This window comes from Lonchura striata, chromosome 12, assembly GCF_050655825.1.
Source record: "Lonchura striata isolate lonStrDom1 chromosome 12, ASM5065582v1, whole genome shotgun sequence".
Taxonomy (NCBI): Eukaryota; Metazoa; Chordata; class Aves; order Passeriformes; family Estrildidae; genus Lonchura; species Lonchura striata.
The window spans coordinates 5,685,314-5,710,844 of record NC_140714.1 but is presented as its reverse complement, the minus strand read 5'-3'; the positions used below and the strand labels follow the sequence as shown (position 1 = coordinate 5,710,844).

Below are 25,531 nucleotides of genomic sequence, written 5' to 3'. Positions count from 1 at the left end.
TCACACCATCCCCCGCGGGATGCTCACACCATCCCCTCAGGATGCTCTCACCATCCCCGTGGGATGCTCACACCACCCCCGCGGAACGCTCTCAGCCCGCCGGTCTTGCTTTGGAATGTGCGTGTTCTTCCCCGTGCGTTTCCACATTCCCCAGCGCTTCCCTCCAAAACTTTGGGCTTGGCTGTAGTTAATTAGCCGGCAGCACATTTTCCTGCAGAGGGAGCGTGTGCGTCTCTCTGCAGCAGACATCCGAACTCCCTCTGTCCCCGAGGCTGTTTCCTTTGCTTTAGCTGCTTTTTTATACTATCGTCTGCCATAAACTTTTAAGAGTTTTGTTTCCCCCCCGACTCCCATCTGCTGAGAACTGACTGTCTTAGTGCTATGCCTGACATTTTCTATCCCAAGATACACACGGACCTGGGAGGGGGGATAAAAACAGACAAAAGAAAAGAATATTTTGCTTTTCTACAAGGGCTCTCCCATCCCATGCTACATGCTCTCTGAGATTGGAGGCAGTGGGCAGCAGGACAAGTCCAGCACTTCTCTGTGGGCTTAGGGCAGGGTTGGTGGGCATCCATCCATCCATCCATCCATTCTCCCACCTCATGCCCACACCATTTTTACACTGGGGATTCTGGGGACAGTGACATCAGTAACCAAAATGTCAAAGTGGTGCACAGTGGTCCTCCACAAGGAGCAACTCTGCAGATGCTTCCCCTGGAGCAGAGCTCTTCCAGCTCTCACTCTGTGCCATACTCAGCCTTAATGCTGCAATTAATCTCCCACTTTCCCCATGTCAGGTATTTCAGAACTTCTCTGATCATCTTTCATTTTGTGCCTGGGAAATGTATTGAACATGATGTGTGGATGTAACCAGCTGTGACAAATTGTGGTATAGATGTGAGGAGCACCTGGCATACCAAGGGATGCAAAATGCCAAGGCCTGGGCTTCAGCTTCGTCTGTGTCACAGCACCTCAGTTACAGGTTTGTCTCAGGCAGAGCAGTGTTCACCCTCAGGATTTGTCCCAGTAGCTGTTAGTGTTCATACATGCATCTCACCTGATGTGCATGTGGCTTGTACACGTCTCACTATTAGAGTGAAATTGCTAAACTGCAATAGATATTTTTAACTAATTACAGCCCTTTCTGGGAAAATGTACATCAGTTTTCACTGATGCAAAAACCTACCTGTGGGTTGGATTAAACTGATGAGTCTGCTCGTGTGATTCTCCACTAAAATGAAAAAAACTGAAAATGAAAGCCAAACAACCAATGTGACTAAGTGGCACACTGAGGACAGATGTGGGCTCAGTCTCCTCCAGCTCTGAGCTAGCCAGATGTGTCTGCCCTCAGGGATGTGCCTGCCTGAGGTCACTGCTGCTCTAGGAATAATGCTGGGCAACTGTCTGAATTGGTGAATTTGGAAGCCACTGTCTTCAGGGACTGAGAATATTCCTCCTTCTGCCCATCTCTAGGAAACAAATTCAGAAAGCACTGGAAGATGACCAAAATTAGTTTATGAATTCTGCAGAGATTGCAGTGCTCAGTTTTCTAGAAGTTTTCTAGAAGTCACCATCAATGTACACAGCATTAAATATCTCTTTTTGTACTGGAGGGAGAGTTATTGGCCAGTCAAGAATTCAGATTATAAACTTCAGTATCTACCTCAGTCTTGAAAGCTTGAAGTGCCATTAGGTTTGTGATGTGCAGCAAGGCTCTTTGAAAATCCAACTGTGACAGCACATGTCCTGGGTGATGGAAACCAGATTGAAAGAGGAGCAAGCAGTTCTGCAGGAACCACGAAGCACTAACCCAAAGTGACCCCTGCAAACTGGGGTGAGAGCTGAATCAGAGTGGAAGGAGAGAAGGGTGGGTGAAGGGGCAGCACTGCAAGAAGTGTCAGTCCCAAATGACCTTCATGTCTGCCCAGAGTGAGAGCTCTTTTCTGCTCTCACACGTGGTATGTGGGCACATGCTATTCTTCCACATTCAGTGTCACCAACTCCCTTATGCCTGCAGAGGACAAGAATGAGCCCAGCATTATAATATCCATTATACACAGTACAGAGGATTTTACAAGAAATGTGACATTATCTGAGAACCCAATCTCTCTCCAAGTGAGAAAATAACCAGGAAACACCGGACTGAGTCCCAAAAGAGATGTCACTGCATTTAATGTGTATTTATGCAGCTCTTTAGAAGCAAACACGAAGCAGTGATTATGTCTAGAACAAAACGGAACAACAAATTTAGAATGCTTTAGTTCCTGCTTATCTGATTAGCCAGGAAGAACAACAGACTGATGTGCTCTGAGCAAACAGGAACACGCTGAGCCTAAATGCTCTGCTCCTTGGAGGATTTATTTTTATTTACTGCATGAAACAAGGAGGGAGAACAAAAGGGGTTTGTTTTGAGTCAGCTGTGGCTTTTGGCAGCCAGGCTGAGGCAGTCCTTCTGCACACCTACATGCTGCTGGGCTGACTGGGGCTTCTTGGTGCCACTTCCCTGCTCCTGGGCTCAGGTGCTCAACCAGCTGCAGCACCAACAGTGGCAGCTTTGCAAGGCAGCCCTGGGTGGGAGCTGTGGCTGCAGCACAAGATATTTCTCTCCTGGACACATTTAACAGTGGAGTGTAAGTGAGGGTCTGTAGTGACAGCGAGTCCCCATGCAGGTGTAAAGGAGAGCTGCTTGATGTTGCCCTGATTTTTAAGAGTGTTTTCTTTTATAGTTCTTCTGAAAATTTTAAAGTTCTTTTAGAAGTTTTCTATACCTTCTAATGTTTACATATTTCTACTAAAGTTCTGACACACTGCTCATGTAAATAATGATTGTTCTACATTCTTCTTTGTAAGAAGAAAAAATTAATAAAATGTTAGTTTAACCAGTGTAGTTAGAGAAATAGCAATTTCATCCTCCAATCCACTGCCACTTTTAAAATTCTATATATTACAAAGTTAAAAATATAATTAGCTCTTTTTCCCTTTTAAAGTTACCGAACTTCTGTATACTCATTTTGAGTCCAATAACAAAGCATTATTGCAAAAAACAGGCCTTTTTAAGCAGTCAGGCCTTTCTCAGTTGCACAGTTTTAAATCATAATATATGGAGCAACCCACACAGGAGAAGATGTTTTCAGCACCCAAACCCCAGGAAAGCATTCACCTGCTCCTTCCTGGCACCAGAAAATCAAACTGCAGAGAACAACTGGAAGAAATCAGCTTCTATTAGTCCCAGTGCTGAAGGAGTGCCTCATTTCAAATTTGGCTTTTCTGAGCAAGTTTTGTAAGGAGAGAGATTTTAACTTCTGGCTTTTAGACACAGACCATTGCAAGAAACACACTGTGTCTCCTTTAGGCTCAAGGACCCAAGCATCTGAAAAACCCAAGCATAAGGTTCTGCCCTTCAGTGGGCATTTTCTGCTCTTCAGACAGGTATGAGACCCTGATTCTGTATGGAGGAAGGATGCTCCAACTTGTGGCTTTGGACAGATGTGTTCAATTCTCCCTAAATCACATCACTTACTGCTCAAGCCTCTTGCCAGTTAAACATTTGCACCTCACTTTTATCTCTGCTGACACTGTGGAAGCTGCTCTGCTGCTCCACCCAGCCCTGTGATCACTCAGCTTTTCCACTTGATGCAATTCCAAACACAGGGCAAGTTCAAAGCAGAGCTGAGGATGCACAACTCCTTCCCAGCAGGGTGTGACACTGAGGATTTGAAGAGGGGAGGTCCTGGCCTCTCCCCCTTCCTCTGCTTCTTCATCTCATACTTCACAAGTGCACCCAGTGCCCTTCTCAGTCTGCACTGTTAGGTCCTACATTTCCCTGTGCCAGCAGGCTTTAGGGTGGGTGAGAGCTGGATGCTAAAGCAAAGCATATCCCTAAAGAGCCTCTCTCTCTATTCCCCATGTCCCAGTCTGGCCACACCATGAAACTGAGACAAAATAAGCAAACCAAAAGCCTTAATGAACTACAGCCATACAGCAATACAAATCCCAGAAAAATGGATGGGAAAGCAAGCCTAACCTGTCCTGAGAGCCCCTACTTCTAGAGTGAAGCAGTTCTTGCTACAGGGTGCTGCATTGCCCCAAATAAAATTCCCACCCAAGTCATGCTAGGTTAGGTTTCAAGGATAGCTCAGCATTCAATGTGTGATGTGATGTATGGTTACCCCTGAATTTTTGTTCCAGACTCAGTGATACTGAATAGTGCCCTCCCAGATTTTGGGATGATGAGGGCAACATCCAACTAAAGCATCCCAATATTTCTGTGCCATCTTCCACAGGCAAGAGGAGACGGCTGGGAATGTTACCTGCATGGATAAGGAGAAGACTGATTGAATTGAGAAGCAACATTGGTAATCCTGATTTGAGGAAATGCCTGTGTTTATCAGGGCATTACAGCCTCCATTTATCTGTCATCCCTTCCCTTCTTCAGCTGACCAGTGGGATTTTACTCCGGCCAGACCTGGCAGTCTTGGTTTTGTGTATTTACTTCTTCCTTGTCATCCCTGCAAAAAAACACACACACCACACACTGCCTGCTGTATCCATAGAGCACACAGAGAATATCAGCTCTTATAAATGCACCAGAAAGGTCAGAGTATTCAGCTGGCATTGCAAATCAGCACCAGTTATGTACTCTGACAGCACCAGATGTCAGCTCCAAAATGAACTGCATCTGTTCAGCAGTACACAAGGAGCAATGCATGAGAGGATGAGACCAGACTCTGGAATGGCCCCTTAGAGCCAGGGCTGTGGGCTTGCATGGCAAATACAGCACAATCCATCTGCAAAGACAACTTTGGGCTTCTACCCTAGACTTGTTGCTGTGTTTAAGCTGAGATGAGAATGAGAACTGCAGGTAAAATGCAGCAGACTAACCTGGGGCTGGCCTGACCATGGCAATTCCCTTTCCCAGCTCTGAGCAACTCAGGTCTGCTTATTTTTCCATCAGCTCTTTCCTACTCCACATCCTGTTCCCACCAGCTAAGGGGTGTTGAGTGGGGTTTCCTTCATCTTGGTCAAGCCCTCAAGCAGCATCTTCCTTCCAGAGTGCCAATTTTCACTGACACCAAGGAAAGAGCTGGTTTGGTAGTGACAGCCAGGACAGGATGACCTGCCCTGCCCTGGAGCATCCAGCCTGGAAAGGCTCCTCAAAGTCACATCTTTGAGTTAAACCTGCCCCTTGTGAGGATTGACAAAATATATGCTCACTGGACCTGATGAGGATGGTTTGGTTTATTTTGTCTTTATTTGGTTTATTTTGTGGTTTTTTTTTAAGGTAAGGGCAAGGAAGATTTTCTTTCCTCCCTTGCACATTGCACCTGACATGATAAATCTTAGAACAGTAATGAGAACAAGTTAGTATGAGACTATATTTTCTCTTCTCATAATGAGCTTTGTCATGGAAATGGATTGATTTTATGTCACTTTCTTTCCTCTTTATAATTTTTACGGGTAGAATGAGTTAGCAAAATTTTCTTTCTCATAAATTCAATATAAATTTGTCTTAGCCTACGTAAGTCTGTGTTTATTTTGGCCACCTATTTCACAGATCCCCTGTTTACAGCATGGGAAAGAAGGGAAATGGCCAATCAATCAAAATCTGGAATACTGAAAAGGTCACAGCCATTCACAGGATACCAGCATCCCCTGCAGCACCAGGCATTGCCCAGCTGCTGCACCACTCCAGATGTGCCTCCTTCTGCCTCCCCTGTAGTTTCCCCAGGCTCTGGAGGAACAGGGAGAAATTCAGATTTTACCTAAAGGAAACCAAGGGAGGAGGAATGGCAGTGAGAGGTTTCTGCCTCCTCCAGCCAGGGCAGCTGTCCCGTCTGGCTCATGGCGAGGAGCGATGGCAGCGCTCCCGTCACTGCTGTCACCCTGCACCAGCACTGCCAGCCCCACGGGGGGAAAATGGATTAAACATCCACCAACTTCATCCAACTGCTCTTCCCTGTAGCCCCAAAAAGCTGCAGACTCGATGGATGAATCGTTTCCCCTTGAGTGCTGCATAGTTTTCTCCATCCTCTCTGAATTTCTTGCTTACCACCTTTAATAAATCCTTTTTCTCTCCAATTCAACAGCTGCCACTGTAGCAGAAAAGCAAATTTTTTTTCCCCCAGATACACACAAACAAATGAGAGGCTGAACTTTAGGTGTTTCCCCTTGTAAGGCTAAACTGGAGACCTGCATATTCATTGGTGCTCTTTTCTCACTGCACAGACTAATCGAAACTTGAAAATCCTCTAAAATTAAAGCATGGAAATAAAAAGGGATTTAGTCTTTCTGTAGCTATGTGAAAAATCACACATAATGTAATTACTAAAAGTAGGACTACAAGTTGTCTTCTGCTGCCCAAGCCAGCAGGACAGAAGGTGTGGGAGGCCAGCACATACCAAAACAGCCTCAGGGTGTACTGAAAGGTGCCCTAGTCCCTGCTAGGTAACAATCTGGCTTCTAGAAGTCAAAATGGACCAAAAGTTTAAACTCATATTGAACCTCATCTCACCCCTCTGAAAGCTGTAACCCTTTGCAGTAAGACTTCATGTAAGAAACCAACTCACTACTTAATGGGTTTTTGGATGTCAACTCTTTTCTCTGTATAGGAGAAAAAAATGAAGTAGGGGAATTTTGCATGAAGTAGGGGAATTACATAAAATTTTGCATTTTATGTAATAAAAGCAATGAGGGGATGAAGGGAACATGTGGCCACTATTTTACAAATTTAGCCAAGCTCCATCTTTGCTCCCATTATGAATTAACATCTGGAGATAAGAGTTTAAAATCCAATATTGCTTTGAAAACAATGCACAGACACAGCTTCAAGCTGTTGACTTAGCTGCATGTTACAGACACTGTGGGCATTGCATGACTGCTTTGCAAAACAGCCCCATCAGACACTGCAGAAAGGGAGGGAAACAGAGGCAGACCCAGGGACCTGCAGAGGGAATCTCCCTCTCCCTTTTCCATAAGGATTAACTGCCCTCCATCAGTGCCTCAAAACCATCACACTAATAAGTGAGAGAAGAGACCAACTCACTGTTGAGAAGGATTCATTTTTATCTTCACCTTTAAAGAGAAGCTTTAGGAAATGTGAAAAAAAAAAATAATGCAGCAAATACTGGTTTAAACCACTGGAACATTGTAAAGCCCATTACATAAGGGGAATAAGTCCTAGAGAAGGAGAAAAAGTATTTTAGCTATTGAAAAATGGCAGCATGCAGACAAATGGGCATCATCTGGCTTTTTGAAGGCATGAAGCTTGGAAATTAGAAGTCAGCTTCCATTGAGAGAGAGGGAGCAAGAAAGGAGTATATTTAGCTCCTGTGATGCTAATAGTGGAAGGTTTGTATCCCTTTTCCTTCTACAGGGTAGCTGATTAAACAGCCACTGATCTAGGGAATCTGTAATGTACAACCAATGCGTAAGAAAGAGCTCTGACTGTGTATTCACAGATGAAGATAAATAAAGAACTCGAGGTACTCTATTAAAAAAAAAAAACCAAAACAAAAAACAAACAAAATGAAACAACAACAAAAAAAAAAACAACAACAAAAAAAACCCAACCAAATTTTTGGGTTTTTTTACAGCAAACTGTGTTATTTTGCCTCAGCACTGTTGGGAGTAAATGTAACTGTAGCTAAGCACTACTCGAGGTAATAGAACAAAATCCCCCAGCTCAGTAAGCAGTGATGAAATCCTCCTCATGATGAAATCCTCCTCACTCTTGCTACCACGAGTTCTGAAAAGTTGGCAAAATAAAACTTAGAGAAGCAAAAATACTTCTAAATCCACCCAAACAAAAGGCTGAGGGGGCAAGTGCAAAACCCAAGGGGCCTTTTTCACTAAAATTTGTTTTTACTCCTGGATGAATCTTGACACCCAGCTGGAAGGAAGCAGGGCAGGAGGGAGCACTAAGTGAGCTCCTGGTTCTAGGTCTGTGACAGTCTGTCCAGCTGCACAGTGACCAGTGCTGGGCACACCAGCTGACTGTTAATTGGCTTGTCAGACAGTTCTAAATATTCCTTTCTGCTATAAGTAGTAAGGATGGGGGAAAAAAGCCACCTGGGAGAAAGCATCAGTTTTCTGTGTTGCAGAGTTTTTTGATAAATCATATTTTCTTGGCAGCTAATACAGATTTGTCCACAGAGCTGTTCACCTCAGCTTGTTAATGTAGGGGCCCTCAGATGTTGTTCACGTATGGATGGAGTTATGAAAGTGTGCTGTGATTTATAGGCACCTTTCAGTTTACATGTGTGATTTACTTAGACTGGGATTTGCTTCTTTAGGGAGTTCTGCCCTGGCATTTGCAAAGCACCAGACCACAGCAGGTCGTGAAGGATTTGGTGAGGAGAAATCATTGCTGTACATGCTCACAGAGCCAGAGTGCTCCGAACAAGGGCAATAAGAAATGTTTGCTCTGCAAAAGCTCTTTCAAACCTTCCTTCAAAAAATCTGGTTTTTCTGCAGCATTTCTTTGCCATCTTACAGCCTGTAAGGAGCCATTCAGGACAGAACTTTGAGCAAATATGTCCTTCATTTCCTAAATCAGGAAAAACAGCTCTTGCCCTGATGAATACACCTGGAAGAAGTCAAGTGCTTTGAACATAGCTCCTTTTCATTATCATTGGCTTTGTTTGCCAACTGTTGCCCATTCCCTGCAGCAGGACAGAGCAGCCCTTAGGTGCACAAGGCATCCCAAAGAAGGGCTTGGTCTGCAGATGCTGAGCAAGCTCAGCACACTAACTCTTCTCCATCCCCTCCTCCCTCATCTTGCCCATTTGGACAAGGAGGACAATCCTGATCTCCTTGGAAAGCTGCTATGAGTGGCTGACAGTAATTCCAAAGCAGTGAAATGTGATTTACAAGCTCCCTGGCAGCAGTCTTTAGGGTCCACAAATCATGAGGCAGTGGGAATGCTGTCACACCCCTGTACCCCTACAGTCACATCCACTTCTTTGTACTCCTGTCACTGATTTTTACTGTTCACCCAGGTCTCACCTCTCTGCCAGCCAATAAATGCTTCATGCTGGAGAATTTCAGGGAACTGGGTGCACAAACAGAGGGCAGGTACCATAGCAAATTCATTCTTGCCACAAAAACAAAAGGGGAAGGAATTTGACAGGGACCCTGGAGTGTTAGCTTGACAGAAACAGCCAATAATACGATTGCATCATTTTAGCTCATTTTGTTGTCTATCTGGTATGACGATTCCTCTTAGGTTCATGCCACCAGAGCTGAAAATTTAAACAGAATTTACATAATTTAACACTTCTTTAGCATGGGTGACAATGATTTCCCTTCATTTTTGTTTTCATTAATCCCAGATTTGCTGTTAGGTTGGTTTGTTTGTTTGTTAATCCTACAAATGAAATTAAACCAAAGCTGTTATACATGAAGGGCTTGCATGGATCAGATCTTTTAGTGTCATACTGTGTTATTTTACACAAAATGATTAGCTAGTAATTGGTTTAATGGAAGAAAAAACAAACAAAAACCTCAATGAAAAGAGTATTTCATGTGCCATGCATGGCTGAAGTTATGCTAACTGTGCAGAGTATCAGTGCTTTGTGCTGGACACTGCCTTGTTCCCAGTGAAACCAGCAGAGATATTCCAGGGCGGGAGCAAGCTCAGATGCAGGAGCAGTTGATGTAATTCATAATAATATAATAATAACTCACTGTAGTGTTACTGATGCTGGCACTTGTGAGCTGATGGCAGCATATTCCAGTAATGAGCACATCCCCTGCCTCTGTAAAGTGCTCCAAGTGGTGCAGGAATATCCCTACTTTTGGTTCTCTGTGTGTGTGTACCACACCCCCCCAGACTTGCTGTCCTTTGCCACCAAGGCAGCTGTGATAGATGGCTCTGTAAATCATGGAAACATGAAACTTTGGTTCACCACCCTGTAATATCCCTGATTATCCCAGCTTGGTGTCTGCAGTGGCTCAGCTTCCCCCAGCTCTGCTACTCATCCATCTGGACCTTTGGGTCTATCCCAAACCCACTGAGCAGAAGTTTTGATGCTGCAGTGTCAGAATGACAGCAGAGAAGTAATTAAAGCTTTTTAAAGAATCTGTAAAATCTTTTACATACTGCATCAAAATTTAAAGCATCATTTTGCCTTGGTGTCTGTTTAGAAATTTGACTCCATTCTGTTAATACCAGGGGAACTGTGTTAATTTGCCCCAGAAGAGGATATGTCTCTTATTTTGATCAGTGGCATGACCAGGATATTTGTGTATTTTCTGTTCTAATGTCAGAGTGACTTGATGACATGCACAGGCTATTATTCAATAATGATGCCTAAATGGAGCTATCAGAAGGGTTATTATCAAGGTTATTAAAAAGCAATTCTTTCTGCCTTCAGTTTAACCATGAATTGCAGAGCTAACCCTCATCTAGGTGAGGATGTGCATATTAATCAAGAGGCTTCCTAAGGTCTACCTAGATATCCCAAGCCTGGATAATGATTGATTTACTCTACTCTTAGATTAGCACACAATCATCCAGGGGTGTTGAACATCTGACCAGCAGAATTAATTCATGATGCCTGGCATCCATTTTGCAATTTCCTCACATCTGTTCTTTCTGGCTGAGACATTACATTTCTTTTAAGAGCCCAGAAAATGGCACATAGAGAAATGTTTGTGGTGCAGGCAATGGTCCTACTAAAACCACTTTCACTTCAATATTTTCCAGGAGAAATAAGCTTTCTATAGAACAATATGCCAGATGCTAAGGCATGGAAAATGCCAGTAATTTTTCAGGAATCTTTTGTAGCTTGCTTCCCAGAATTACATTCCTAGGCAAACCAAATTTAATCAGGTTAGTTCCTAATGAGCCTGTGAACACCATTTGGGCTGAGCACCAACTTTAGGGAAATGTATTTAATTTCACTTCTTGCCTTGCTAAGGTAAAGGGCAGCTCCACATTGCTGTCACATGCTTGCAGCAAATCCTGAATGCAACAGGAGCTGCATCTGTTGAGCCACTTTGAACAGAATCATCAGCTGCCTCAGGACTTTCCTGCTGACTCTGCACTGTCAGGGCACACATTCCAGGCTTGCCAAGACTCTCACAGTGCTGTCAACCTGACCAACACATCTCTTATTAAATGGTTTCCCATTTGCTGTTATCATCATTTTCACAGGCTGCACTTCAGCTTTGCTGTGCACTTCTAACACTTCCAATATTGCATTTTGCAAGTGAGGAGACCAGAGATGCCCAAGTGTCCAGCCCAGCTCCTTTCCCTGGCAGCCTGAGGGTGACAGCCAAAATTACAAATGGTCACTAAAGGCAGGCAGACTGCTCTGGTCTATCCCTCAGTTATGTTATCAAAACTGCTCATCCTGTCCTGGGAAGTTGTCAAGGATGAAGAGTGCAGAAAAAAATGTGAGGGTGGATTTAATAAAGATTCTTCTGAGAAATATTGTTTGCACAATCAATAAAAAGCTTTGGAGGGGCTCTCAGGGCTTTTGGGCAGCGATTTGTGTAAAAGGAGCTTCAACAAAATGGGAGATACAGGCATTTCAGAGGGGGCACTGAGATTCACATCCTTAGGTTTAAGTGATGATGTGCTGATGGACAGACCTGTGCTGTTTTTTAAAACACTGCTGTGAAGAGTGACAATGATTACACTGATTTGGAGCAGCTGCCAAAAGTGAGAGGAAGGGAAGAGATATCATTTGTATGCAGAAAGGCATAACTATCAAAAAGCAAAGTGCATTCTGAATTTCATACCTGTCATGGAATCAGTAGCCTGGAAGCTGGATTCACAGTAAATAAAGAAGGGTCAACCAAAACTACTTCAGTGGAAGCAGATGAAAAGCCTTGTGGAGAATCATCTCAAAAACCTACACACTCCTATTGAATAATTCAGTGCTTGGAAACCCATGTTTAGTTGTTTCTTCTGCTTATAAAGCACAAAATACTAGGATTCTATATTTCTGATGTTGTGGCATAAACTGAGGTGAGCAGCACTTTGCTCTGAGGAAGTTTAGGTATTTTCTGATAAAAATTCCCCTGTACAAGTACTCTGTCTGTTAGCAGAACAGATCTTACTACACACAGCACTATCAGAGCCCTGCTTCCCCATCCACCAAGCCCAAAAGAGATAATCACTTCTGGCAAAGCATCTTTATTACAAGATAGGGTGTACTTCAAGCTTCTACCATGGAATAAGCAAATTCACCCCCCGGGAACAAATAAATCAACAGAGTTTTGCATTCCCCCTCCAGAGCTGAGTACCAAACACCGATATCTCATCCTGCTTTAAAGTGAAGCTGTTGGATTCAATTCTTCCTCTTTTATGAGAAAACCTATTTTTAGGGAGGATTCAGCAAACAGAAGAGCACCCAGCCCACTAATCTCTCCAGGGTACAGCCCCATGGGACCTACAAAGATGGAATGCTGGTCTGCCAAAGAATTTTAGGCATGTCCAAAAGCAAAGTTTTGGGGAGCAGAGCTGCTGAGGGCTTGGCTCTGTGTGGAGCTGAGGTGCCCCCAGGGTGGTGGGGACATGGGTGGTTTGGTTCTCATCATCAGGGCTTGCTTGAGCCCAGCTCAGCAAAGTGGACTCCTGTGGCCTGATAATTTATGCCTTGTTATGCCTTAGCTCTGTAATTCACCAAAATAAAGAATAACATTCCTGTAACAGAGATTAATGGCTGTCAGGCTGCAAAGTAATTTTTCAATATGAAATGGAGCAAAACTTACATTTTTAGCACAATTTCCCAGTTCAGTGATGCACCTGGTAATAATTATGATTTACATTAACCATAACATCATCCTTCTTTTATCAACTTGCATTAGTGAAGAATGAAATAGGCTCTTATTAAATGTTTCATGAAATAATTCAAATTACATATGGTAAAATTTCCCAGCTTCCACTAGCCAGGCTAAAAATCAACAAGAATAAAAATTATTTGCTGCTGTAAACCCCTGATTCTATGTTTGGAATTAGGCAAGTAGAGCCCTAAGAGCTCTTGTGGTTAAATTAATTATAAGAACAGTCAAGAAAAACTTCAAGTCTACAATAATCGTGCAACTGCAAAACTCATTTTATGCAGATTTTCCATGTGCTGAGACTGAGTTGAGGCTCACTTTTTCCTGTAAGAATTTGCCTGTAACAAAAGAAAAGAGGAACAAAACCTCTTCTATCCCCAAAGTCAGCAAAGTTCAGCCCTTCAAGACCACCTAATTAATTAACTTCAGGCAGCAGGGCTGCAAAAAAGCAATGGAGTTGGTAATTTGTTGCTTTGCTAATCTAGGGCCTAAGTAGGTCCCTCATCCTCCAAGGCAGGATGAAACACTTTCCTAGTGGAGTTTCTTGCTAATATATAATAAACTCCTACCACAAAACCAAAAGACAATGTATTTTCCCTGGAATTTGTGAGGAATGCAAAAAATTTACATGCTAAAGCACTACATGAAAAGAAAAAGGCACTGGAACAGAGTGAATGATTTGTCTTAGAAATACAGATAAATGAAATACAGAACAAATGGAACCCTAAAGAGCAGGTAAATTCATTTGAATAATGGGATTATGATTTATGATTTTCCTATTGCAAGAGCGAGCTTCGATTCCACAACCTTTAATTATTCACTGGTTGCACAAACGCTGCTCTGCTCCCGTGCATGGAGCACCAGGAGCCCAGAGAGGATTCAGGGGAGACCTCAGACATGGATGGCTTCTGTCCTGATGGCTGCACCTCTGCCAAGAGGAGCCCCTGGCCAGCAGCTTCCCAGAAATCCAGAAACCCTCCCTATAAATCTGCCCCCTTCCACTCCAGCAGTCCCTGGAGCACCTGCTGGAGACAGAACCGCCCAGGTCAGACTGCAGGATGCTCCCTGCCACATCTCAGGGAACCTGCTGATGTTTGGGGAGCAGCAGTGGGTGCAGCTCACCCCAGAGGAGCAGCCCCAAACCTGCACCAGCCCCACTGCTGCCAGCGTGGCTGTTTGGGGACAGGGACAGCTGATTTTGGCCAGCACTGCCTGGCACAGGGGTGCAGAGTGCCCAGGTAGCAGCTCAGCCTCTCCAGTCCAAAGGGCTGCTCCATCTCCTCTGGCTCACTCAGTCCCTATCAGCTGAGCTGGGTAAGAGCCTGGTGCTGCTGTCTCTGCCAGAGAAAAGTTCAGCATTGCATCATTAATTAGGATGACTGGATACTCTGGGATTTAAACTAGTGATTAATGAGCCTCTCCAGCTCTAGCTCCATGTGAACAACTATCTAGTTCATGTTATATTTAATTTATTTAAAAAAGCCTCACCAAGGCAGTAAATCTTGCTCAGAAGAATTAGTGGAGAAAGAAATAATACACTACATTTATTACATTGCTTGCAAGTTTATATTCACACTCTCTTGCACTAATTTGAATGTCTTCTTTAGAGAGATAATAAAATTTATGGTTTAAGGGTTTCTTTGAAAATTTGTTTAGATTGGAAATGGTGATGGGGATAAAGACAGGGTAAAGGTGATAGGGTAAAATGGGTATGGCAAATAAAGCAAAATAATTCAGATGAAGCAAAAATACAGTGCCTTGTTACTCATTTTGGTGTAAAGCTCCCAAGCCCTTTGTGGTAAGACAGCATATTCTGCCAAACCAAACAATCCACTGTTAATTACCTTGCACAGGAAATTTGAATTGTACTGGCTGCATCACACAGGTGCTCAGACATCCTGGGTTTCCTGGTGGCTTTTGCTATTCTTAAGCAAAGGTCACAGTGTGGGGGTGCGTGGCAAATGCATTGAAAACACAATTTGAACTAATCTGTTCAGAGCATTAATCCCCTCCTAAGCTCCCTTTGCTCCTGTAGGATTTATAATCAAAAGCTGGGATCATGGCTGCTGGGGCAGAGCTTCCCCTCACATCTGCAGGCACACACCAGCAACTCAAAGGCCACCAGTCTTAACTAATTCCTCTAACTGTGCTCAGTGATCTCCTCACCAGGAGTCAGTCCAGGCTATCTGCAAATTTCCATATGTTTGAAGTTCCTCTCTCCTCTTTTATCTTTGTCTGAAAGCTGTCAAAACGCGGCTGCAATTTCATAGGGTAATGGGAAAGAGATTAAGGAACGCACACATCTGTCACCTAAATGCGTGCAATAAGGAGAACATAAAATAAATAAAATTAGGGTCCCATAAAAGCAAACAGCAGCAGCCAGATCTGGTGCCTCCTACCTCAGGTTAACTCCAGCAGCAGCACCTCTGCAAGCCACAGGTCCATCCACAGCAGCTCTCAGGATATTTTCATTATTTTCAGCCTTGTGGCCAGGGATGGAGGTGAGAAGGATGAGCATGCTCTCCATCCAGCCCATTCCCCTTTGCAAATGGGGAAAACCTAAACCCCCTGTGACAGCTGTGCCTCCTCTCTCATGGAGCTGAATGAAAACACCCGAATTTCAAAACCCAGAGCAGAGTCTTCCTGCAGCACATTAAAACCACACCATTATTAAACCTAAAATGTTATTCTTTGGGATTACTCCAGTATCACCTGTGGAAACACTATCAGCCCTCAGCTTTCCTTATCTGTACAAGACTGAAGAGATCAACCCAAACCTGTCCCAGGCGGGAGAGCTCCAGTTTTCCCAGTTTGAGCTGGGATGTCCACACAGCTCTCTGCACAGGAGGTAATGGAGATTGTGGAAATGGGCTCATTCTCTATATATTTAAGCAATAATGTCCTAGCAAACCTCACATTTTCAGCCTTTACCCATAAATGGTTAGGCTCCTAAATTGGATCCATTATCACCCAAATGAAGACACATACCAGTAAGCTAATTATGTTTCTTACCAAACTCGTGAATAATTAAATATTTTATTGTGATGTTACAATTTGTATTTATTATCCTTTGCTAAGGAGTGAAATTAAACATAACGAGGTCTGTTAGTGCCTCTCTTCAGAGACAAGCCTGCATTATAAGCACCTATATCATTTGCACCAATGGTGATTAATAGGTTTAATTTACTTGACTTGCATATGTTGGAATTTGTGAGGGGGAGAGAGAAGGAAACTCAGGTTGTTAAAATCCTTTTAATTAGACTAATAATGCCAAGTTTGCATGTGTTAACTAGGGTGCACTATTAATTAGTTTTAGTAGGCTGTTTTCTGAAAGGTGGCACTGTAGCATTCAGGCCTGTCTTGTGATCCCAGGGGAGCTGATAAGATGACAAACAGAGCATGACATTACACATAACAGCAAACAAACAGCTTTTAATCTTTCTGGATGAAGAATTGGGGGTAATTGATGGGCGAAACACTTGCTGCACTCTAGCTGCCTCTTCCTCTTGTTGCCTTTACTGGCAGAGCATCCCACAGAGCAGCCCATCCTCAGCAGTGGTAAACTGTAGTTATGGATCTCAAGCCCCCAAAAACTGACAGCTGAGGGCTTGTTCACTCACCAAGAGCTCAATTCTGGCGTTTCACAGCTAAAACAACTCTTCCAGAGCAGGAGGCAGCAGGCTGGACAGACTGGTCCCACTGGCAAACAGCTTTCCCTGCAGGTACCCCAGTGCCCTGAGCATCACCAGAGCAGCACTGGCCATCTCCTCACTGTCTCACCAGGGCCAGGCACAGAAAGGAAGGGACAGATTCTGCCTCTGGTCAGGAGAAAAGCACCGATCCAGGCAGAGGTTGGGAAGGGAGGAGAGATGCCAGCAGTGAGGAGAGCATGTGTGAAGCTCCCTGGCATCAGTTTGGCTCCTGTTTGCATGGAGGTAAGAAACACAAAATGACTTAAAACAGCTTTCCATACAACTTACTCCTGAGTGCCACACTGGCTGTGTCCCACTGTCAGTGCTGAGGACAATCAGTGGGCAGGCAAAATTACCTTGTGTGAGCAGCTGGCACCATGATCTGTGTGCCCTCCAAACTCTTCTCCAATCTGAACAGGACACAGACTTGGCCAGGTTTGGTGTTCTCAGGTCTGCTGGCCATGCTCAAATAAGTTATTGCTCTGGACATCTCTTGCTTTGCTGCTCATTTACATGAATTTCTAGCCTAATATCTTCTCTCAGTGTCCAATAACTGATGCCCTATTTCTTATGACAATTGCATGGTCTTGAGTAACCAAAACCCTCAGTTCCCAGAAATCTAAAAGCTAGAATCTATTAAATGGCCTCCAATTGACCTTTTTTTCAATTAATTTCCCATTGATTTTTTTTATTCTCTCGGTCCTGCAGCATCCTGCACCCATGAGTTCCACAATTTTTTTAGGCATTTCCTTTCTTACATATCTGCTCAGTAGTGTCAATGTCACATCTCCCTCCCTTTGTCACATTAATAAAAAATTGAGAATAAGTTCCCTGACATTTGTAGTAGTAAAGGCTATTTGCTTCTCCAAGAGGGGCATCAGTTCACATACAGGATAAGTGACTCAGGGATACTAAATATATACAAATTATATGAATAAATAGATGCTTAATGTATGTTCTTTGATTGTTAAAGGAACAGATATTGAATCTGAGTCTAGTGAACCCACCGAGGGATTCCCAGGAAATGAACAGCAGTCTTTAGCATTAAGTGGAGATCAAAATCCAGATATGTCTAAAATCTCTTTTGATTTGCTGCTAAAATGTATTTACAGACAATTTCCTACATGACAGGAAGCCTATTTATTGCTTTCATTTCTATTTGGGCAGCATATGATCAAATAGGGATCTGATCTCTTGATAGAGGCATATAAAGTTTCCTATATTTAAGGTTGCTCTTTAGAGACACCACATTAATTCCCAAGTGTCTCACACTGTATTTTGATCTCTACAAATTAACGACTATTAATTTAATAACTTTTAATATACTCATAATTTAATTATACTTAATATTTTACATCCTCAGCCTTTTGTTTCTGTTTGTTAGCAGGCTCCAAGATAAACTTTGTCCTTCTTAGTCCTTTTTTAGGGGAAAAATCTCATTAAGCCCAGGTTCATAAATTACAATACCCCTGCTTGTATAACTGAAGCTAGATGATGTGTGAGGGGAACAGTCGAGCTACAGACATTGGCATATTCTGTTCTTTGGAGTCACAATAAAAACAGAGATTCAGCAAATCTTCCCTCACAGAGGACATGGAGCTGAAGTTGGGCTCTGGGTGAGGCACATCCCTCCACTCCCTACTACAGCTGTTCAACTTGAGTATTTAAAACATCCTCCCAGCCTCGTAGTCAGTCTGCTTAACTCCCACTGAAGACTTGCTGAGCTGTTTCCAGCCTAAGCAAAGACATATCAGGAAAGCAAAGCCTCAGAACTCAAGTCTAAAAAAAGAAACCCCATCATGTTCCCACTCTCTAAAGCAGGAGCCAGGGCAGATCTACCTTGCAAGCTTTACAAGAAAGGTTTGAGGCAGAGGAGGGCTCTCCTGGAAAGGCTGTTAGATCTATTTGCTAATCTGCCTGTGCCAGGCAGCCCTCTGCACCTCCAGCAGAGGCTTTCCTGCATCCTCCCACCCCTGTAATTCCATTTTCACTCAGATGGAAGCCAGGACTATCATCCTTCTGAGGGACAACTCTGCATTGTCAGCTCAGGAGCTTCTAGGGAATATGTACACATTTTTCAAACATTTCCACTTACATTTTTTCCCTACACTGTATCAAGCTTTCCTGATTCAAAATACATTAAAACAAATGGAAAGGTGCCCATGACAGTGACTTTGGTGTCAGGTTCCAGGTGGAGGCATTACTTCGAGGATGAGGCACCTAAACCCTGAGCCCATTTACTCTGTCACCATCTGTCATGCCTTAGAGATGAGAAAGCCACCAGCAGTTTAGTCCACAAATAAGCAGAGGTTAAATGAAAGCAATAGCCACACAGAACTGTAAAAAATGCTGGGAAACATTGATAGGTGTTTAAAAGGGGAGGAAGAAGAGAGGAGAAACAGTACCAGAACATGTGCAGGTCCCTCTTTCTGTGTCTCAGCTGACATCTGAGCAGTTTGGGGCTGCAGCCCCCGAATTTGTCTGAGATGGGCAGGCAGTGCCCAGCACAGATGAGGGTCACAGCTGAGCCAGAGCTGCACATCCAATTGCCACTGTCACAAAACCTCCAGCAACAGCTTATTGCAGCTATTCTGAACGAGCATCCGGTGACCAGAAGACATTCCCTGACAAGTGATGTGTCTGGCAATGCCCTGCCTGTGTACTTGGGCTTCCCCCGTGATGAGTGGGGGAGTTAGTGGCAAATAAACCCATTTTTTTTACCATTTACCAACTGCTAGGCTGTGAGCTGCCTTTTCAGTCAGATCTTGTCAGCCTAAATAGCAGCACACTCTGGAGTGCTGCTCTGGGATTTGAAAGGAGACACTCCAGATCCTTCAAGGAAAATGGGTTCTGGCCATTCTTTGCTGCTACAGACATCACTGTGGTTTACACCTGGTGCTCTGCTCACAGCCAGAATTTAAAATCTGCCTTGCACTAAGGAACGAGCCTGTACATTTCTCCATAAATATGGATAAAACATGTTTTGTTTGGCACAGATTCTTCTCCTGGCTGCAATGAGACTTTGGCCATGACTAAATCACCCATGGCAGATAGAGATTCCAAAATTGTGATAAAGATTTCTGGCACAAACCCAGCCTTCAGGTGGGGAATCCATAAGGTTTTCTCTCTGAACATTTTGAACACTCTGAGGCATTTTTCCCCTAGTTGGGATAAGGTGAACTTTCAATCATGCTTGGATAGTAAGAAATGTTTCAGTCTGAGTTTTTAACCTTTCAGATAGAGTTTTGGACTCCAAACTAAGTAAATTGTGGGCTAGCAAGTATTTCAAACCACATGCTATTTCACATTACAGACATTAAAACTTTAATCTTAAAAAAAAAAGTGTGATTTCAAAGCATCTTAAAATTCGAATAAAAAAGACACGTCGGATCCACAGTTCAAAAACTAAAAAAAATCAACCACACCAATTCTAGGCTAGACTTTGATCTCCAGAATTTAGTTTCCCAACATAAATGAGAAAATTACCAGGTCCTTCCACATAGATGAGGAAATATGCTTATTTTTAATTCCTTCTGGCAACTAAAGCCTACCTATCACAGCTGGAACAAAGACACCCAGAAGAAAATACCAGAAGGAGGTTATGATAATAAGCTTATTTTCATTACAGTAGGATTATATTTTAAACCTTTCATTAGGCTCTTAAAATTTCAGAACATGCTTCTCGATGCCTACATTTTTGAAAGACAAAAGAAAAACAAAAGGAAAAAGTAAAGTCTGACTCCTGTGGATGAACCCAGTTTTGTTGCATAGAGAAGATCTTTTTGTAAAGTTACTTAATTATATTCAGGGGACATCTAACTCTGATTATGACTAGAATCCTGCATGTCTTCATTTACAAAGTCCTGTTGGAGTCTGTGTGTCCTAAGCACAGGTCCTTTGAAGCATTGCTAAGTGGGGTAATTTGATTGCATGAGTTTTCTTGTAAAAATTATTGTCTTTCTGGATATCTAATTAAAATAAAGATGTAATAAAGAATTTATGGTTTTAATTAGAGCATAGATCTTAAAGCAATTATAATGTGATTAATAATTTCTTAACAGGCTTTCTTAGACAAGATGAAGAAAAGAAGATTTGGGCCCCATGAAAAATCAATATGCATTACACAATTACACTAACGAAGCTACACAAAGCAGTCTAGGTCTCAATTAAATTGCTCCTCATGTTAAATTGGTAATGGAGTCTGTGCTTACTAATGAGTCCATCTATCTGTTTAGTCATTTTGGGGGTTTTGAACAATGGGGTTTTGTGGGTCTTTTATTGGAAAAATGCTTCAACGCAGATGTGCTTATGGCCTCATCCTGCCTGGGTTCAGGCTCAGAGGACAGGGTGAGCAAGTTTTGCTCCAGGATCAACAGACAGCAGCTCCAGTTCCTAAAAACACACCTTGGAGACCATCAGCATCTCCAGGAGCCATAGGCAGAAGGCCTGCACAAGGCTCCCTTGCTTATGTACTAAAATTAAAGTAACTGAGCGAGGACACAATACAAATCTACAGTGACTGATGAATCAATACTAGGCAAGAAAGATTATTCACTATTTCTCATAAAAGCAGGAGCTCCAGATAGCCTGATGAATGTACCAGGGAGCAGGTATGAAAGGAACCAAAAGAAATACAACCCCAAGAAACACCCCCACAAAAGTTTCTGACAAAAATATATATTAAGAATATAAATAGATTCAAAAGGGGAAGAGGGAACTCACTGATAGGCAGGTTTTCTCCTAAAGGTCCAGATGCCAGGTTGGTGAAGCCCTAACACAGGGATGGCCCAAAGACATCAGAGAACACCTAGACCTGCCCTAACTTGTGTTCTTAACCATTTGCCCCTGATTGCTGCCAGGGACAGGACACTTTTCACACAGTGCAGCTGTTCTCTTCTTCCTTGGCACTTTTTTAGGTGATGATTTGGTAAATATTGATGAGAGGGGCTTGGGGGGGGGATGAGATTATAATGTACAGCTTGTGTGTCATCACTGAAATTTCTACCAGAAATATTATTTTACCATTCATTAATAAGCTGTCTGAACTGGTAGAGCAGAGAATTGGATAAATTCATATTTTACAGATCAAATGAACTTTAAAAAAACTAATAGTTATACACTCACTCATGCAAAGACAGCTCATCTGACCAAGCTGCCCAGCAAATGAAGCCACACTAATTTAGATGTACTGCAGAAGGAAAATGATCTCACACCAAACTTCTAATTTGTCATTCTGTAATATGGATTGTGGCTTGGAAACCCACTAATTGGCCATTAAGAACATATTGTTATAGAGGTGGACTTCTTGATGTGTGAAGAACAAAACTCCCAAACTTCTGAAAGAAAGAAACCACCATTCTCTCCAAATGAGTGTAGAGGACATTGATGTTTCATTGTGTTCAGTCTCAGCTATCACAGAGCTCAGATTTATTTTGTCCTGTCAGCTTGGGTGCACCCCTGAGCCTTCAGGGAGTGATGCTGCCCCACCGCAGCCACACACAAAGGTAAAGATGCTGTTAGAGCTACCTCCAGATCTCATTTCCTGGGTACATCCTGAGCTCCTTTAAAGTCCTTAAAGCTCCCTTTAAAAATGCAGCATCCTTCAGCCAAAGGACTGCACGAATTCATGATGATTGCAAAGAGTTGGTCATATTAAGAAAGAAAATATTCAATTATTTCAATAGGGGAAAAATACTATCTTATTCCAAGTTAATGCTGTCATTTCAGTTACTTGAAAATCTGATTCTAAAAATCCTTTAAAACCCTTCAAAAGGAGTGCAAGGTATTCCCAAGATTTTCCTTTCATGTTTTTGTCTCTCCCATCCAAGATGTTTGGGTTTTCTCAATGCTCTGTGTGACTGAGGGATTCACCAGACACAGGACAGGGAGGCACAGCACATTTCAATTGCAAGGACAACTCCTGGCAAGGTCCTGTTCTCACTGCCCTGTCCCCAAGTTCTACCTTGGCTTAGCACACCCTTTCCTCCCATTATTTCTTTTCATATCTCTTTTTCCATCAGGAAACCACTTGCCTTGGCATGCTTTTTCATCTTCTCATTTACATGTCTCCTGCAAGACAAACTCCAGCATTGATTTTACCACAAGATAATGTTAATAGGATCAATAAACCACAATGACTACATCAAAGAGTCTGTTCTTCACCCTCCAGGACTGCAGAAGGTGCTTTAGTCTTAAAGTACATCCAGTACAGCATCTCTCACTCTTCTTATCTACTCTTATGCATGAGAGACTGTCTGTCTGCCAGGTGGAAAATAAATTACTAGCTTGTTGAAATAATTTAAATTTTAATACTGCTTCAGCACATATAAAATATTACTGATGCAATTAAAAAATAGACAATCAGCTCAATGCATCTAAAAATGGGTGTGGTGTGCCCTGAGAGGAATAAATGAGGTCTGGTGGCAAGACTATGGTAAGCACAGATTTCTCCTTCATCTAAAGAATTCTCAGCTGGTAAAAATCAAGTGTCCTATTTCATTCAGGTCGGCTGCCATTTAATGATTTTTCTAAGAGGAGATTGGAAAAGACTGGTTCCCTACAAGCCAGATCCTCTAGGATGGACAGAAGTAAAGGAAATTATTCAACAGAAAGGGAATTTCAACAGAGTAAAGGAAATTATGTCCTCTTCAGTTTCTTGGCTGCTCCATTTATTAAGGTGATCCTTCCCCAATGGTCACAAAATAGGAATGGTCCTGGTTAAAGGATTGGTCCACAGGTTTCAGCAGAAATGTTGCTCAGGCTCCTTCAAGCACTGTGCACTTCCTGGGAGAACTCACATGGTCCCAGTCTGGTTAATTTTTGTTATTCTTTTAGTTTGCAACCAATATCTGACACTTGATCTCAAGGCATTTTGCAGACAGTAATAAAAGAGCTGAAAGCCAACCTAATTATTTTTCTCTAGATCATATGAAGTATTTCAGTGAAATTCTACCGATTTTGTTCAACTTTAACATTTGACTGGCAGGTCCTGTGGCACTGGTGAGTTTGGAGGCATTGTAGGGGCTTGTCCAGGTGAAAGTTGGCCTGGGCTGACACCCAAGGACATCTCTGTGTTGGGGTGAATGGGAACCAGGTTTCTACCTCAAAAATAATCAATTTTTTCAGTGTCTGATTAGGGTAAGCAGGTGTAACACTGAAGAGTTTTAAAGGTTTAGACAGAGGATATGAAAGCAGCAACTAAAAGTCATCAACTTCCAGGAGAACCTGTGAAACAGGGCAGGGCTCAGCACCTTCCCCAGGAAATGTCTGTGAAAAATCCATGTGAAATCCAGCCAGTCTGGGTAAATCAAACCCAGCAGCCTGCATTTATGAGACTTTACTGGAGATAACAGCTGAGATTTATAAAGCACTTCTGTAATTCAGCAACACAGTGCTACCAAAAATTCTTCCCTAAGGGTGCCTGTAAATCCAAAACCTCTAAAAACCAGATTTTCTGACTCTTTGTCTATTGATTTAAATAGACTATGTTATCCCCAGAGCACCTTAAAGGTCTTATCAAATTTTTTTCCAGTTTTTTATTTGTGCATGCCAAATAAAGCCAAGGCTTTAACATTATACTTAATGAAGCAGATTTATTCTGACAGATTAAGTTTGCTTAAATTTAAAACAAAGTTCAGGATTTTAAAAACCTAGATGAGATACCATCATATGATAGCATGCCAGTGTAGCTCCATAAATATATGGCTTATATTTTTTTTGTTTTTGTTTTAATAGTTCTGTAAACTCAAAAAAAAGTATATCTACTTGTATTTAAATATGAAGAGCCCCATTATAAAAATTCTGCTCTAAAAATAAATTGATGGTGAGAAAAAGCAGCACAATGTGCTGTTATACCAGTGCACATCAGTGTTTTGGAGAGGGTCTGATTTTTTTAAAGTAATTTGGAGCAAACTCCTGTTTCATGCAAGAGCCAACATGCACAGCTCAGGTCAGCTGTGTTTGTCTTCCTGAATCTTGAAGTCATGAAATAACTTCTGATTTATTCCAAATTTACCTTGTAGGGCTTGTCTACATAGCAAAACTAGGGAAATACATCCACATTAAAAGTAGATACCAGAGTAAAATAAATTTGATGAATCATATTTACTTTTTTGTAGGGATCATTATTCATGACTAAAAGAGCAATAATTTGATTTTTGTTTCCAAAGTGAATTAAGGTAAGCTCAATTAAATCCAGTATAATTCTGTAGAAGACTGTCTTTTCAGAGACTTAATGCTATTCAGTGAGTTGTTTTTAAAAGATACTTTGGAATGGTTTTACTGAGGGCCTCCTAGTTAGACCAGGGACACTATACGTACTTAAAAATGTACATAAACTCTTTTGTGACCACTAAGAATAATTTTTCAGTCTTATGGATAATTTTTTTTCTTACTATATAAACCTAGAATAGCTGTTTTAAATTAGAATTGTATCTGAAGGAAAAAACCCAATTAAACACTCAGAAGAATACTGCAGCTTTGCTCCCAGTAATGTCCAAAGGAGATGGGAAGAACAGCCCCACGCTGTTCCATGGGATTAGCCAGGAACTGGGACTTCATTTCATTATGTAATTACAATTTCCCTTTATTTGCTGAGATGATTTAGCTGTAGGTTGGCTTTCTAATGTCTGTCATAATGACTTAACTAGCTCTGGGAGCACGAGCAGGATGAAATAAGAACAGACACGATGCATTCAGCTCAAAGGTCAAACTGTGGCCTCAGCAAAGCCATCCCTTGCTGAGGGTCCCACCTGGGTGCAAACTTCCCACCAGGGGCTCTGGCCACAGTCTGGCCCATGGAGCCTCCAAAGATAATTTGGTCAAAGTGCAGCTGGAGAAATGACTTTAACCTTTGAGTAAGTGTCCGGTGCTAAGCAGGTATGAACAGCATCCAAGGCAAAATGTCAAAGCAGAACAAGTGTGAGCAGTGGGGGAGTCAGGGAGGGACATCAGGGCCAAGTCACACTCACAATGACAAACGCTGCCATTTCTTTGTCTCCCACTTCTGTAAATAAATAGACTTTTAACAATATGGGTAGCAGAATCCT

The 25,531-nt window shown here is 42.4% G+C and overlaps 1 long non-coding RNA gene across 1 annotated transcript in view; it reads right to left on the bottom strand.

The window, feature by feature from the left end:
* Positions 1 to 25,531, bottom strand: part of LOC146766235 (uncharacterized) — an 81,978-nt gene continuing 56,447 nt past the window's right edge. Inside the window, exon 4 of the long non-coding RNA XR_014958107.1 lies at positions 1 to 25,531. This exon is cut by the window's right edge and continues 17,739 nt beyond it. This is a non-coding gene — a long non-coding RNA (uncharacterized LOC146766235).